Source organism: Melanotaenia boesemani, chromosome 5, assembly GCF_017639745.1.
Source record: "Melanotaenia boesemani isolate fMelBoe1 chromosome 5, fMelBoe1.pri, whole genome shotgun sequence".
NCBI lineage: Eukaryota > Metazoa > Chordata > Actinopteri > Atheriniformes > Melanotaeniidae > Melanotaenia > Melanotaenia boesemani.
Genome location: NC_055686.1, coordinates 4,657,118 through 4,675,095, shown reverse-complemented (window position 1 = coordinate 4,675,095; position 17,978 = coordinate 4,657,118). Strand labels below are relative to the sequence as shown.

The 17,978-nt window shown below is 45.6% G+C and overlaps 1 protein-coding gene and 1 long non-coding RNA gene across 2 annotated transcripts in view; one reads left to right on the top strand and one right to left on the bottom strand.

Moving 5' to 3' along the window:
- The window catches only part of LOC121640415, a 601,409-nt gene that overhangs the window by 316,706 nt on the left and 266,725 nt on the right, over nt 1-17,978 (bottom strand). The window lies entirely within an intron of this gene.
- LOC121640574 lies at nt 6,770-7,258 on the top strand. The gene is made up of 2 exons (XR_006010506.1): nt 6,770-6,799; nt 6,891-7,258. It is a non-coding gene; the product is annotated as an uncharacterized LOC121640574 (long non-coding RNA).

Sequence of the window (17,978 nt, the reverse complement as noted above, 5' to 3'; positions counted from 1 at the left end):
GGGGACTAAAGAAAAGAGAAGCTTCTTCATCCAGCTGGATGTTTTCATTTGTTTCTCATTAAATGTGAAGCCTTTAAAGGAATGCTGAGTGATTAGTAGGTGGAGAATTTCACCCACAATAAGGAAAAGATGAGGAGAGATGGGGGCCATCCCTGGTGAAGACTCTCTCTTCCTTCAGACCTGGTGATGTTCCCTGATGGAGCTGGAGTTTTATTATACAAGGTTTTTATTGTTTTTAAGAAGAAATGATGGAATTTGAAGAATCTGAGGGAGACAAAGACGAAGTTATAAGATGCAGCATCAAAGGCTTTTTGAAGATCTAAGACTAGAATTAAAGGGGAACATCAATTAGATCTTTCTAGTTCATCAAGTGGATGACAGGGCGGATGTTGTTAGAAACATGGCGACCGTCATGAAGCCGCTTTGTGATTGGTGACTTCATTTAGGCCGAACTTTAAACCTTTTGCTAAAACCAGAAGCAATAATTTTACAATCATTGTTTAAAGAGTGATTGGCCTCCAGTTATCACGGAGGAAAATCTCTTATTTGCTTCTGGAATGAGAGCGAGTCCTTGTTGCCATGACCGGGCGGCCGTTCTTCTTTGTCAGCAGCTTCATTACAGAAGCTGGAGAAATATCTCCATTTCTCTGTCACACCTTTTATAAACTCAGAGGCTAAGCCCCTCATTACCAGGAGATTTATGGTTTTTAGCTCTTTGATGCTTGTTAGAATCTCCTCCAAAGTTCATTTCTGAACATTTTCTGTCATCATTTTCTGCTGTTTTTGGTTCTTTAATTGTTTCTAATATGTTAGTTTTGGTAGAAAGGTTGATAAAGTTTAGCATAAAAAGTCTGTTATGTATTTGGTTATGGAGCTTATTGTCTTTGCAGATGGTGTCATTTATTTTCAGTTTGGTTCTACTGTTTACTTCAGCATTCCTTCTTTCTAAACTACAAAACACATTTAGTATTTCTCTCCTTCCTCCAACCGATTCTTCCCAGAGTGAATGAAAGCTCCTTCAGCACCTCCTCTGCAGGAACATCATCCAGTTCCTGCTGGAACTTTTCCAGCGTGAGAATGTGGACTTCATGGTTCAGGTTCTGAGCAGAGGGAAGCTCAGATATGTCTGTAATTCATTGGTTGATTCTAGATTTTCTCACCCAAGCTTTTTCTTTCCACAGGAAATGGCTGGTTTTTCATATTTTAGATTTTAGAAGTTTCCGGTGTTTTCCATCTTCTCTGCTTCCTAAAGCATCTGCCAGAACTTTTTAATAAGACTGTCCGTGTTCCAGATCAGCTCGTTATCATGAAGAAGAGAGTTGTTTCACTTCCAACAGCCCACATTTCTTTATTCCTTCCCTTCTCTAGAATAAAAAGTTTAGTGTTATCATGGTGTGATGGGTCATGATAGAAGGGGAGGTTTCTCTTCACAGACGTGGGGCTCAAGTTCTGCTGAGGTCAACAATCAGTCCTTGATGTGATGTAAAACTTTTGTTTGTCCAAGTAAACTGTATGTTTGTTTTGTTCTGGTGCCTCCAAACATCCAAAAGCTGCATGCAGCTGCAGAAATGAACTAGTTTATTTTCAGGATTTGTGGTTTGAGGTGGGGATCGGTCGCAGGACTTAGACCAGACCAGACTGGAATGGCCTCCTAGAAGGCAGACATCTAAGACCTGCAGGATGGTGTGCCTTGAGGACCAGGGTTGGGAATCTCTAAGCCATAAAAACTAAGACACCACCTTCTTTTCTAGCGTTCAGCTTCAGCTAGCCGTTAGCTAGATCAGCTTTTTCTTCTTGTTGTTTAATGTCATTTTTTTCTAGGACGTCTTTACTTATTTTGATGTCATTGTTTTCATCGTGAACAAGTTCTAGTGGTTTTTAAGTTCTTAAATCGTCTCCATGTTGCTGCTGATCATACCTTCCTGTTTGTCTCCCGTTCATTGATTCTGATGGTGCTGATAATATTTCTTTGTAGTTCCAGCAAGGAGGGATCCATGCTGTTACTGTTCTTGGGAGGCGGGCTGTTTAACGATGTGTCTGGGAGAGGCTTCAGGGTTATGTCTTCCTCTTCTTCCATGTTTATGCAGCTACATTTATCACTCACCTCAGAATATAAGTGGTTGTTTGGAGTCTTCAGAGTATTGGTTGTCTTCTTTTTTTTCCCGCTGTTGGACATGTAAACTTTTGTGTTCTTTAGCTTCCCCAACAGAGCTAGTTAGCTGGGGGACAAAAAGGGTCTAGAGTTTGTTTAGTGTCTTCACAGGATTTAGTTCTTTATCTGTACATAAATGTTTTAGGCTTTTATCAGGTGTGTAGCGGTAAAAAAAATACAAAAATGCAGATGAATTTTACGACACATAAACGTATGTCTTAACATGACGCCCATCTTGGCTCCTCCCCTCTTCTTGTGGTTCTCTGACAGTCAGATTTGTTCCAGAAGCTGAGACAGAAATGTGAAGAGAAAGTTCAGGTTTTGTTCCAAGAAGTCAGGAAAGCTCCTTCATGACTGAGTCCTTCACCAGTAAGAGCAGCTCCAGCATCATGACTTTAGACCAAACAGAGTTGAAGCTTCACTGCATTTATCTCACACAGAGTCTCCATGTGGAGCAGCTGTTCTTCTCTGTGGTGGTAACAGCTGGATGCAGGCAGCTTCAGTACATGTTTCCTCCTGGAGCTGAGCTCAGTCGTGTGGGAGTTCAGCTTCAGATGGTTCAGAGCAGAGAAGACTCATCAGATCTTCATGTTTCTGAGCTGATGTGTGTCAGACAATGAGAGACTGTGGAGGATCAGCCAGCGTCTGTTTAAGGAGTGGAGAGGTCTCAGCTCTCTGATCTTTATCTACTCCACTCTCTCCTCACTCCTCCATTCATCTGATTGTTTCCTCCTCAGACTTCTGACTTCTTCTTTGGTAGCTGCTCCAAATGTCCTGAAGACAGAAAACAGGGTCTTCATCGAAACTGGTTTCACTGGTTTCTGTCAGACGTGTGACGGACGTCAGGTGAGCTCAGGTCACCTGGTTGATCCACGTCCTCAAAAGAAACTGCTGGAACTTCTTCTGTCTGAACACTGAGAGTCCTCCACCAGCATGAGACCCAGAGACCAGGATGAGACGGTCATGTGACCATCAGAGCTGCTGCTGCTGTCTGTACAGCTGATGGTGTTTGTTTCTCTCAGTCTACCAGGTGGAGGCGGAGCCAGGGGCGGAGTCTGTCCTGCTGCCCTGCAGAACCACAGTTCACCTGCCTGAAGACTCTAAAGTGGAGTGGAGGTCCAATTACGGGATGGCCCATGTGTATCAGAACGGTTCTGACCAGCTTGATGAACAGCACCAGTTCTACGGAACCAGAACAGTGATGGAGAGAAACCCTCTACAATCTAGAAACCTCAGTCTGACTCTGAAACTTCCCACAGATGGAGACAGTAGGACCTTCACCTGCAGAGTCTACAGCAGGGAGGGAAACATCCTGATGGAGAAGAAAGTTCTGCTCACAGTCAGAGGTCAGTGGATTAAATCTAATGTTTGAGTATTTTTCCAATCAGCTGATCAGTTTTCATCAATACTGATCAGAGTGTGATTAGAAGGTGAAAGTGAAATGTGTGTGTTTGAGAGTAAATGTGATTGAATGAGTTCTATGAAGGTAAAAATGTGCCAAAATGAACAAACTTGTAGATTTGATGTGAAAACTTGTAGAATACAATGTGAGAAGTTGCACATCAAAAATCTGAACTTGTATGTCAAAATTTTCTGCTGTAAAGAAAACTCACACACACGTGAACTGAATTTGAAGTTACAGTAAAAAAAAATAGTCCATCTGACAAATTATCTTCCATAGTTTACTTGTAATTAAATTTTTTTTCAAGTGTCCGTTTTGCTTTACAACCTCAACTTAGCGATTACAACTTCCTGAATCTGCTGCTGCAAGTCACAAATGTGCTCTCGCGAGTCACAGCGTGATAAAACTGTGGCCTGACTTTTGGCTCTCAAATCTCTCTTTATTAAACAATGCATAAAACACAACACAATAAAACACGAGTAATCTGGGTGTTAACACAAAGTCCACTGCAACCAAAACCTAAAACCAAAACAAACCAAGAGTTAGTAACTTAACAAACCAAACCAAACAACATAAATCCCCAAATTACCAAACCCTTAAAAAACGCGTTTTGCAGACAAGTAACCTCAAGGGGCGTGGACCCGATGTTAAGATATAGGGTAAGTGGGACAGTTAAAACTAAGGTGCGCAAAATCGACTAAAGAGAGCACAGTAGACTAAAGAGAGCACAGTAGGGAGCAGAGGCAATCTGTTTTGCAGAGAGAACACACAGTTAGCCACAATACATGCTAACCAAGAAGCGGTAGAGAGGAGTAGGGTCTGTCTGCGGCTTGCAAGATAGAGGCGTGTCGAATAGTGGGCGTGTCGTTTAGTGACAGTCCACTTCTCGACACGCCACTAAAATAGAGGGAAATCACGTTAAAACCACGCGAGATGTAAAATGCGCCAAAGCTACAAAAAAAAAAATAAACAGGAAGTTAACTAACCTTGAACGTTGGGTTCCGGCACCCGCCAAAAAACAAGAAAAAAAATAAGAAGAATGAAGGACCGTATGCAGACTGTAAGTGTCAGTGTATTATATTTATATTGTCGTAGCAAGTAATATTTATCTACTTATAAAATATAAGGTGGAGTAAGAGGAACGAGAACAAGTTTCAAAGTTTCAGAGGGAGTGAACGTTATTAGCCATATTGATAGCAACATAACGTTTACATCATATTCGGTTTATTCTACTTAAAAGGGAATAAGTTTCTAGCATTATACGGTAAATTTGATTATTATTACTATCACCTAGATGGTGTAACATGAACTGGCCATATCAGTTAATTGACAGCTTGTCCGCAGGCATTTCTGATTTACCATTAGTTTTGCTAAAGTTGTTTCTACAGTCAAACACTCTTGCTATAGCCATAAAAGTTCTGTTTCTCAATCAATAAATGCACATTACCCTGAACAAAATGAACTGGCCTCAGACTCTGCTTACTAAACAACATGTACAAATGAAGTGCAGAGAAAGCAATTTGTATGGGTTTCTTCTGAGAGTGTGCCATCAACATGTTTTTTGGTCGGAGTAACAGAAATGATTTGACCATAGTTAATGGATCCTGAGGTTACATGACCTTTGTGTTTTTGATGGATTTGTGTGCTCAAATTGTATGTTTATGTTTGCTTTCAGCAGCTCCACCCTACTATTGTCATTGGGGGTAAACCTCCATGATTTGTGAAAATGAAAAGTACCAATGTGCAGTTTGTCAAAAACATGGTGAATATGCAAATATTTTTGCACATGTGCAAACTCATGAAGAGGGCAGCTGTCCATCATGGAGGTATGTTTAAATTTCAAAATCCAGAGAGTTCCATGCATGTGTTTGCAGTTGTTGTAAATATGTACTTTATACAATGGTGGCATACCAATGGTGGCATATATGTTGTATTAGTGGAACATATACTGTATAAGAATTTCATACACAAATGGTTTTTAAATGCAATTTGTATTTGTTTGCAGGTTATAAACATATTCAGGTGCCTGCGTGGCTGTGTTAAAAACGCAAACAATTGCAGACCACTGCTATGCCAAAAAAACTAAGTTGGTAAGTGACTGACATGATCATTACACATTCCATACAGAGTGCATAACATTATATATCAAATGTTGATATTAATAATATTTTTATCGTTTAGAAAAGTGAATCTGAGGAAAATCCTGAGCTGCTGGAGGTTAGCGAGAAGCCACTTATTATTGACGTAAAGTTTTTAGGATTATTAGTGAGAAATGTATTTTTAAATTTCAGAGAGGCGTTAAAAGAAGCACCAGCGGGTGCGGCAACTTCAGTGTGCTGAGCTGATCAACTGCATGAAGGGCAGCACTTCAATAAGGAAACACCTTGAGGTAAGTATATCAGCATGAAGAGATAATTGCCATATGAGTAGTTACATTTCAAAGTGAAAGTCTTTCTCAATAGAAAGGAAATTTGAATATTTTGTCATACTATCAATGTTGACCATCACCATCCTTTAATCATCCTTTGCTATTTGTTTCTAGGCTATCATAACTGGGGATCTTGTCTCAGCATGGGAACACAGGAGAGGAGAGGCCAACCCTTTACTTTGAGGATGATCAACTTGATGAGGCTGTCTCATTTTTGTTTGGGATCATCAGGGAGACACCAAGAACCAAGACGGCTAGAAGACTGGGTTGACTTCACCATCAATGTGCTCTTACCGAAGTACTGACAAGATTTTTTTGTTTACATAAAAATCTTTAATATTGGCACTGTGTTTAATATAGTACATAATGGCTTTTTCACACCACATGACTTCTAGTTGAAAGAACGTTGAAATGGAACAATACAGATGTGTAATGTTAAAATTCTTAGAACTAATGCTAATGAGCTAAACTAATGTCAATCATATCTAGGTGACAGTTCACACCCTGGCTTATAAAATATGACATGCCAATGCAAGAGGCTATTGTCAGATACAAAAAAGGATACAGTATGAACCATGGTAAGTTTATTATGTAACGAATTGATGATAGACATATTTCAATAAGTATTGCAACATCTAATTGGAAAAACTTAATATTTGTTCTTTTTTTGACAGTGAATTGAAAATGATTGAGAAAGCGTTAGTGAAGAACTTACCTGAGGACGCAGCAAGTGAAGCTCAGAGCTTTCAAAAAGAGAATGGAAAGAGCCCTTTCCCTCAGAGCTAGAGGGCTGGCTCTAATACAGTTGTGTGAAAAAGTATTCCGGATTTCTTATTCTTTTGCATGTTTGTACGGTAATGGGACATGTATCTTCCCAAAATTTTAACTTTTGTCTCTTTTGTCCACAGAATATTCTCCCAAAATGTCTTGGAGATCATCTAGATGTTTTTTGGAAAAACTGACTTGACTTTTTATGTTCTTTATGCTCAGTAGTGGTTTTCGCCTTGGAACTCTGACATGGAGGCCATTTTCGCCCCTTGTCTATCTTATTGTAAAGTCATGAACATTGACCTTAACTGAGTCCAGTGAGTTCTGCAGGTCTTTGGGTGTTGTTCTGGGGGCTTTTGTGATCTCTCGGATGAGTTTTAGTTGTGCTTTTTGGGTCATTTTGGTCGGCGGGCCTCTCCCACTATTACTTTACATTGTCAGGCAGGTTCTATTTTAGTGATTTCTTGTTGAGAATTTGTCAATAACAAAGACCTTCATTTAAAAACTGCATTTTGTGTTTACTTATATTGTCTTTGTCTAATGTTTACAGTTTTATGGTGATCTGAAACATTTTAGTGGGACAAACATGCAAAAGATAAAGAAATCAATATTTTATTATATATTTTGTTTTGTTAGACCATATTCTTTCTACATTTCACAGAGCCATTCACATGAATACATAAAAAAAAACATGTACATAAAGTAACAGATTACAAATTAATGTTATAAGATCTCCTGCTTCACTACAAACACATTTTACAGTTCATAAGCATTAGAAATGAATTGATGCTTGTCACAAAAAGGCCAAGACCTTGGAAGGAGATGCTCACATCAGAATTCCAAATAAAGACCAAGAGGTGTTACAGGTTAGAGAGAGAACCAGCAACTGAGCTCCACTGGAGAGGCCCACAGCTTTCCAGAGCCCAGGTTTAGCTGATGCTGCCCGACGAGCCTGTTGATGTCAAGAGAGAAAGCATGGGAGCCATTAAGGATTAATAAAATTACTGCCATTAGACATTCTTTTACTTTTTTAATTTACTACTTTCACATTCATAATATTACAACATAGGCCCCCCTTTTCAAATAAATCTGCAAATTATGCTCTTACACACAAGTGCTGACCTTATCTATTTATTATTGTTTAGCTCATTAGTTATTGTCCTGATTGTTTTTTCCTGAGAGTCAAAGAAAACTTTCCTTATTGATCCCTATTGATTAATGGAAAATACATTTTTCTGAGTATGAAGTAATGCCAGCTTTTGTAGGATAATTTGCGACTTTAATATTAATGAAGTCCTGCAGCAGGGCGACCAGTGAAACACGCTGTGGAGCTCAGATGGTCCGTGCGCGCTCCCACTGGTCCGTACGTGGTCAGCGTGCACTGGTCGTACGTTTTTGAATAGATTCATTAGGGCAAATATGAATTTTGAGCAGCTATAATAACGTTCAAACTGTATTAGTAGTTAATTGGGCTCATATCCCTTTAAGAACCGTGGTCGTGTCATGTAGTGGGCGTGTCGATTAGTGACGTCACTGCTCGACACGCCTACTATACGCCACGCCTCTGTCTTGCAGGCCGCAGACGGATACACTTGGTAGAGAGAGGAAATCTGTCTAGTAACCGCACCTGTTTATACTCTCCCTGATGAGCCTAAGCGGAGAAACAGAAGCGGAAGTACGGCCCGTGATGCCTTCACGACCACGCATACGGTCGGAAAACATATGTCATAATTACCCTGGAGTAAAACCACCCGGTTACACACAGAAACCATCAAAGTTTAAACTTAGAACCAGAACCAGAATCCACTTTATTGTCGTTGCACAGGGTGCAACCAACCTGAGGAAGCAGCTCTCATGTTAAGATAAAAACACACTCCCGATAAAATAATGATGAAATGAAATAATTAAAATACATTTAACATTTGACGGACAGCAAAAATTATTGCACAGGCTCTATTTCAGCCAAATGACTCAGTACTTCATGGAAGCAGAGTTCAGGGATGAGACAGCTCTGGGATAAAAGCTGTTTTTCACTCTGTTGCTTTTTGCTTTTATCTTTGCTTTAATTGTCACATCCTGAATATTAGTAAAAAGCGGAGCAGGGGTGGAGGAACCTGAAGTGATGGAGAACAGCCAGACAGCATGACAGAAGTAAGAGCTCGGCTATATGAAGGCAAGAAGAGGAGATTTATATGATCATGAGCATCTCCACTAATTACTATGAGCTTAAATCAACTATTCAGAAGTGTCAGCAGCTCAGATCAGGTCTCTGCTCCTGCTGCAGCACCTGCACATGACTATGCAGCGTGTGCTGCTGGTGGCGGCTTGGTTTTCCACCAGCTTCTTCCTGTCTGGTTCCACCTCCTTTCAGAAGTCTGCTGCAGCTGTGGATTGTGCTGCAGTCATAGATAGATAGATTATTTAGATAGATTAGATAGTTAGATAGATTAATCTATTTATCTAAGATAGATAGATAGATAGTTCCCACGGGGTCTTAAAAAGTCCTAAAAGTCTTGAATTTTAAATATGCATTTATCCATCCATCCATTTTCTGCTGCTTATCCGGGGTCGGGTTGCGGGGGCAGCTGTCAAAGCAGGGAAATCCAGACTTCCCTCTCCCAGGCCACATTCACCAGCTCATCCGGAGGGATCCCCAGGCCAGCCGAGAGATGTAGTCTGTCCAGCACGTCCTAGGTCTTCCCCGGGGCCTCTTTCCGGTAGGATGTGCCAGGAACACCTCACCAGGGAGGCGTCCAGGAGGCATCCTAACCAGATGCCCGAGCCACCTCATCTGGCTCCGCTCGATGTGGAGGAGCACACACCCTTTTCCAGCTAAGGACCATGGTCTCGGACTTGGAGGTGCTGATTCTCACCCCAGCCGCTTCACACTCGGCTGCGAATCGCTCCAGTGAGAGCTGCAGATCATGGCCCGATGAAGCCAACAGAACCACATCATCCGCAAAGAGCAGAGACCCAATCCTGAGGCCACCGAACCGGATCCCCTCAACACCTCGGCTGTGCCTAGAAAATCTGTCCATTAAGGTTATGAACAGAATCGGTGACAAAGGGCAGCCTTGACGGAGTCCAACCCGCACTGGAAACGATTCTGATTTACTGCCGGCGATGCGGACCAAGCTGACATGTGTCGTACAGGGATTGGACAGCTCGTACAAGCGAGTCCGGCACTCCATACTCCCCACCACCACCCCAGTCTGCCAGTCCATGGGAACTGTCCCCGATTTCCATGCGATGCCACAGAGGCGTGTCAGCCAAGACAGCCCTACAGCATCCAGAGCCTTAAGGAACTCTGGGCGGACCTCATCCACCTTCAGAGCCTTGCCACCGAGGAGCTTTTTAACCACCTCAGCGACCTCGGCCCCAAAGATAGGAGAGCCAGCACCAACTACCCCAGACTCTGCTTCCTCATCGGAAGACGTGTTGGTGGGATTGAGAAGGTCTTCAAAGTAATCTCTCCACCGCCTCACAACGTCCCGAGTTGAGGTAAGCAGCCCCCCCATCCGCACTGTACACAGTGTTGACGGAGCACTGCTTTCCCCTCCTGAGCTGCCGGATGGTGGACCAGAATCTCCTCAAAGCCGTTCCGAAGTCATTCTCCGTGGCCTCTCCAAACTCCTCCCATGCCTGAGTTTTTGCCTTAGTGACCGCCGAAGCTGCGCTCTGCTTAGCCCGCCAATATCCATCAGCTGCCTCTGGAGTCCCACAGGCCAAAAAGGCCTGATAGGACTCTTTCTTCAGCTTGATGGCATCCCTTACTGCCGGTGTCGACCAACGAGTTCGAGGGTTACCGCCACGACAGGCAGCGACAGGCTGGCCGCCTCGACAATAGAGGCACGGAACACAGCCCATTCGGACTCAATGTCCCCCGCCTCACCCGGGACATGGCTGAAGCTCTGCCAGAGATGGGAGTTGAAATTCTTTCTGACAAGGGACTCTGCCAGACGCTCCCAGTAAACCCTCACAACACGCTTGGGTCTGACAGGCATCCTCCCCCACCATCTGAGCCAACTCACCACCAGGGGGTGATCAGTTGACAGCTCCGCCCCTCTCTTCACCCAAGTGTCCAGAACCATGCGGCCGCAAGTCCGACGACACGACTACAAAATCGATCATCGAACTGCAGCCTAGAGTGTCCTGGTGCCAAGTGCACATGTGGACACTCTTATGTCTGAACAAGGTGTTCGTTATGGACAGTCCATGATGAGCACAGAAGTCCAACAACAAAACACCACTCGGATTCCTCCCAATCAGGCCCCTCCAGGTCTCGCTGTCATTATCCACGTGATTATTGAAGTCCCCAGCAGAAAGAGGGAGTCCCCAGAAGAAGTGCCCTCCAACACTCCCCCCAAGGACTCCAAAAAGGGTGGGCACTCTGAACTGCTATTTGGTGCATAAGCACAAACAACAGTCAGGACCCGTCCCCCCACCCGCAGGCGTTGGGAGGCTACCCTTTTGTCCACCAACGTACAAGTTGGGGGGCAATGAGCATGCCCACACCTGCTCCGCGCCTCTCACCGGGAGCAACTCCAGAATGGAAGAGGGTCCAACCCCCGTCAAGGACAGTGGTTCCAGAGCCCAAGCCGTGGGTCGAGGTGAGTCCAACTATATCTAGCCGGAACGGCTCAACCTCGCACACCAGCTCAGGCTCCTTCCCCGCCAGAGAGGTAACATTCCATGTCCCTAGAGCTAGCTTTTGCAGCTGAGGATCAGACCGCCAGGGTCCCCGCCTCTAGCAGCCGTCCAGCTCACAATGCACCCAACCCCTATGGCCCCTCCTGCAGGTGGTGAGCCCACAGGAGGAAATATGCATTTAATACATTAAATAGTCCTATATATAGACATTTTACGTCCCACCTGTAAAATATAAAGTAATGTGTGTACAGTACACTAATACATGCACTGCTTGTGTAAATTCTACTTTTCTTGAGAAAAAATGTAAATATAGTTTTTGGAAGATTTGTTCCAATATATTATTCAGGCTACCATATAGACCTCAAGCACCCTCTAAAATGTTCTTTTTCTCCTGTCCTTACTTCTAGGTGACAAACTTGCATGTCAAATAAAACCATTGGAATAAGTTTTTACTGCACTTGTTTTGGACGATCTTGTCTAAGTGTTTTATTATTGGAACAGTTAACTTAATAATCAGCATATCTTAAATAACAGTAATAATGTGCTGAAGTTGTGTTCCACAACATGCGTGCAGCCCTGTTACTAAAACCTACTGAGCATGGCAGAAGAAGAAAAACAGTGAGTCACATGACACAGGGGAAAGCACTCATCAAGATTTATGCTAACAGCATGGACAGACCAAGTTTCAGGTTTCTCTGCAGATTTTTCATATTTTCTCAAACATTGCAGCCGTGACTGAGTGTGTCACTCTAACCAAAGCAACCCTGTTACTCAGTTGTTTTTATTTATTATTTAATATAACCAACTCTGTCCTCAATGTTAACAGTAACATTACATTTCACAGCTAGCATATTGTCGCCAATACAAGCTAACGTTAGCATTGATTTTCAACCCTGTCACTTTAATTGCAGGAAGAGGGTTGCATCTATTTCAGTTCACTCAGAAGGGCCAATCCATTACCTAAAGTAAGATTAAATTTATGTATAATTTAGCATAATATGCTTGTTTAAATCTCGGCTGGGGGAGGTTTGAACCTTTTTTTTTTTTTTTTTTTTTTTTTAAACCTGTCTTGTCCAGCATCGTTGCAAACAGAATGATTGTCTGGCTGCTGTCTGGTGCTGGGCAATTTTACTCTATCAAGCAGGGATTTATACTACATGTATAAAGTCCCTCTTGATGAAAAACTTTATTAAATCAGACTCTTAATGCTGGAGTCGACCGGAGGGGACAGAGAGAGAGAGAGAGAAAAGAAAGTAGAGAGAAGAGGGAGGGGAGAGAGAGGGACAGAAAGGGTGTGGGGAGTGCGGGTGGGGACTTGAAACATCATACAGAAGACCATGTAATCCATACTACTTACAACATATATAGCTAAGATCATCCTAGCCAGTAGGTCATTACACAACTAGTTGATAATAGTAACAATAATAATAATAAGAGTAAGAGTAATAATAATAAGAACAGAAATAATTAAAAAAAAGAAACAAAATATGATAATAGATATAAGTGAAACTGCTGTATTCAAGAACACGCGCAGAGAAACCTGTGTGGATGTGTTGGAGAACTCGGCCACACGGCGACGCAAAGACTGTGTGGAGACGTTCAGGAAGGAGTGACCATGCAGAGTGATCATGCAGATGCCACCTCACTTGAACAGAGGCCAGAGTCAGGTCAGCGGTCCCGAGACCCAGGCCACCAGCCCCCCCGCAGGCAACAGATCCCGACCGGTCCACAGAGACGACCACTCGCCCGCCCAGGAAGGCAGCAGCAGGAGACCCCAGCAGGAGCCGCCCCGCGGACACAGGGCACCGGCCCCGGCGGGCCGAGGCCAGCAGTCCCCGACCCCCCCGGGCACCGGCCGCCCGGGACAGACGGGGTAGAGGGCCCGGGCCCAGGAGCGCAGGGACACCCCCCCCCCCCCCCCACAGGCCGAGGGCCAGCACGCCACCCGGGGGGACCCGGCCCGCCCAGACGGCCACCACCAGAGGCCAGCCCCACACCCCAGCGCCCAGCCGCACACCCCGAGAACCAGTCCTGCCCCCCCCCAGACCAACACACACACACACAAACACACACACTCTCCTTCCACTCCTCCATTTATCCTCCCACGCATACACCATTCAACCCTCACATACTCTGTCCTCCCACACACACACACCATCCTTCCACCATCCATCCTTCCGCAAACACACCATCCTTCCTCCCACACACTCACCATCCTTCCACCATACACTCTCCCACACCTATCCCATCCTCCCACACACACATCATCCCTCCACCACTCATCCTCCCACACATACACCATCCTCCCTCTCACACACCATTCATCCACCTTCACACCTCCCATACACACACACACACACCTTCCTTCCACTACCCATCCTCCCACACATACATCATTCTCCTACACCAAACATCCACCTTCACGTACCCCATCCTCCCACACACACACACCACCCCTCCATCACCCACTCTCCCAAACATACACCACTCCCCCACACACACACCATCCTCCCTCCCATACACCATCCATCCTCCCGCACACACACCATCCTTCCACCATCCATCCTCCCACACACTCCCCCATCCCTGCACCATACATTCTCCCACACATACCCCATCCTCCCAAACATACATCATCCCTCCACCATTCATCCTCCCACACCCACACCACCCCCCCTCCCACACACCACGCATCCACCTCCACACACCCCACCCTCCCACACACCATCCCTCCACCACCCATCCCCCCCCCCACACCACTCTCCCACCCACACACCCCCCCCCCCAACACACACACACAAACACCATCCCCCCACCACCATCCTCCCGCCACCCCACGCCACGGGGGGACAGCCCCAGCCAGGAGGCGAGGAGACACGAGCCAGGCCCCCAACCCCCCACCCCGCCCCCCGCCCCCCCACTCCCCACCCCCAAAACAGCACCTTCCCCCCAGGGCCAGCAGCCAAAACCCCCCGGGACAGCCCGCCTACGCCCCGGGCCAACCGACAGGCCACCCGGCCCGCCCCGCCCCCGGGCCATCCATGGAGACAGGGGCGCTTGAAGACCCCATCCCCCCTCCCTCCCCCACTAGTGATGGAATATATTATGTCCTGTTTGCAATTAAAAAAAGAGGGTTAAAATTGGGGGGCAGTAACTGCATTGAGGAGGGGGTGGGGCCACCTGAGCAGTCCCACCCACCTGACCTCGCATGTTCCACCCCCCAAAACGTGTTTGTATGTTGCAAATGTTATTTGTGCTCAGTGACTAAGTGGAGTTAAAAGCTGGGAGGCATGCTGCCGCTCGGCAAAGCAACAGGGCCACTATGATGACCCCCCTGCCCCGCCCAGTGCAACAAGCACACCTCCCACAGCCCTACCTGTGTATGTAGTGAAGAGTGGGGGAGGGGAGGGGTCAGGAGATGTAGGTCCAGAGGGGAGTAAGCCTCCCCCCTGGAAGACGACCCGCCAGTGGCTTAGGGCGCCCCCGTCCCCCGCCGGCCCCGAAGGGCGTCACAGGCCCGGAGCAGGCACCCCAACCCAGGCACGCCACGAACCCCCCCAGGGGCCAGCCACCAGCCCAAGGGGCCACTTTCCTCTTTCTGAGTGGGAGGGGGGCGAGGCAAAGGAAGGAACCCCAGGCCCACGCCCCCAACACCCGGCCAGGGCGCCCCCCAGAGGACACGTCCTAACCCCCTGCAAACGCACACACTTTTTTTTTTTTTTGTTTTTTTTTTGTTTTTTTTGTTTTTTTTTGTTTTTTTCCCCCCAGCCACTCACACACCCTCTCACACACCTCTATACACCAACACCTCAATACGTGCACATACCTCCACACACACACTTCACGCACATACCTATAAACACACACACCGGTGCCCACATACACACACACTCTCATACCCCTCCATACACATACACCACTACACACGCACTCACATACATACCTGCATATACACATAAGCACCTCCATACATACTCACGCCTCCACCCACTCCTTCACTCCTCCACACACACCTCGACCTCCACGTGCACACACTCATATATACACACCTTCACACACACCCACACACACATCCCACATAGACCTCCACACACACACCCGCACACCACTCACACACACATACACGCACACACCTAGACCTTCATACACACCCACACACACATACAGCACACACATCCCTCTACACCCACCCACACACCCGCATACCTAGAGACACACACACACACACACACCCACCTATATACAAACACACCCCCACCCAGGTTCCGGGGCTGCGACCAAGCACCAGGGCACGGACCAACCCCCGGTACGGCACATCCGGACGGGCCCAGCCCCCCCCAGCAGCGGCAGACCCCCCACCCCCAGGAGAGGGGGGAGACCCGACACCCCAGAGCCCGGGGCCCCCACCCGGCCCACCCCGGACCCGACCGGCCACCCGGCCAGGGGCCGACGGACACCGACCCAGGCACCCCGGCAGCCACCCCCCACCGCCACGTGGCAGTCCCACCCCGGGGCCCACCCAATGCCGCCCGCCCAGACCGGAACCCCCAGCCGACCCAGCAGCGGAGCAGCCGAGATCCCCTCCCAGGAGACAACCGGAGACCCGAAGCCACCAGGGACCCCCCACCCATATCCACCCCCATCCCAGCGAAGCCGCAATCCTCCACCTACATTAGGTGATGTAGCCAGTCACAGGGGACCAGAGGGAATGAAAGTCATCTGATTGGTTCCTGGAGGAGGCAGACATTGTCTCAATGCTGATGTGATCTAACAGGAGATTTCTAAACTGCTGGATAGACAAATTATTCTTATCTTTCCAGTTCACAAGGATAGTTTTCTTTGCGATGCATAAGACTGCGAGGACCAAGTTTATGGAGTGTATTCCTATGTTAGTGTCACCCAGGTCGCCCAGTAGGCAAAGTGTGGGGTTTGCAGAAAAATTGGTTTTAAACCATTTTGAGAGATCTTCACACACCTTAATCCAGAACGTTTGGACAGGTGTGCAGGACCACAGCGCATGGATGTAGCTATCAGAAGTGTTCTCAGAGCAGTGTGGGCAGATATCTGATGGTGAAAGGCCCATCCTGAACATCCTGTGTCCTGTATAATGAGTTCTATGGAGAATTTTGAATTGTATTAGTTGTATATTTGAATTCTGAGTCATTTTAAACGTGTTTAAACATATTTGTGACCATCTTTTCTGATCAAAGTTATTAGATAAATCATCTTCCCATTTTGAAGTTGGGAGAGATATCCTGTCTTCTAGCTTTGCAAGTAATCTATATATTTTTGATAATAATTTTGGAGTATTAAGATTCAAGAATTCTGCTATTCTGACAGGAAGCTGCAAGTCTAACTGTACAGGGGTATACTTCTTACATATAATTGATTTTAGTTGGTGGTACTCTAAGAATTTATTGCTGTTGATTCCATACTGTGAGACAATTGTGTTGAAAGATACAAAGTTTCCATTTTCTATTATCTGTCCTAACTGTTGTATTCCTTTAGTCTTCCATTGAGTGAAGTTTATCATCTTTTTGTTCTGCAGGATGTCAGGGTTGTTCCAGATGGGTGTAAGTCTACATGGAAAGAGGGAAGATCTGGTTATCTTACAGAATTCCCACCAAGCCATTAAGGAAAAACGGATGTTAAGGCTTTTAAAGCACTTATATGGTTTAATGGTTGAGCTGATGAACGGCAGGTCAGAGATGACTAAGTCCTCACACAAAGCCTGCTCCACATCTAGCCACGGCTCATCCAGATAACTGGGTTTGAGCCACTTTGAGATGTACTGCAGCCTGGTAGCTATAAAGTAGTGATTAAAGTTTGGTAGATCCAGTCCTCCTCTATCTTTAGTCTGCTGTAAGGTTTTAAGACTGATACGTGACGGCTTGTTTTTCCAAAGAAACTTGGATATGAAAGAGTCCAGAGATTTAAACCAACTGGTGGAGGGTTTAGTGGGTATCATTGAAAATAAATAATTAACTTTAGGTAGAATCATCATCTTAATGGTGGCAACTCTCCCCATTAGTGAGATGGGTAAGCGCCTCCACCGTAAGAGATCATCTTCTATTGTTTTTAGCAGCTGAACATAGTTTAATTTTGTTAAATCTGATAATCTGGGGGAAATATTTATACCTAAATATCTAATGTTTCCTGTCTGTATTTTGATATTAGGGATGTTTTGTAGGTCACAGTTGATGGACATGGCTGTAGTCTTAGACCAGTTAATAGAATAATCAGATATTGATGAGAACTTATTAATAACTGTGATTGTCTCAGAGAGTGATGTTTGTGAGTTCTGAAGGAAAAGTAATACATCATCTCCATAAAGACTTATTTTATGTTCTATGTTTTTTGCCCTGGATTCCTTTAATTTCTATATTTTGTCTAATAGCAGCTGCTAACGGCTCTATGAAAATGGCAAAAAGTGAGGGGGAGAGTGGACAGCCCTGTCTGGTGCCTCTCTGTAAGCGGAAGCTTGGAGAAGTTTGATCGTTGGTTTTCACACATGCATTTGGGTTATTATATAATATTTTAATCCACTCTATGAAAGCAGGTCCAAACCCAAATTTGTC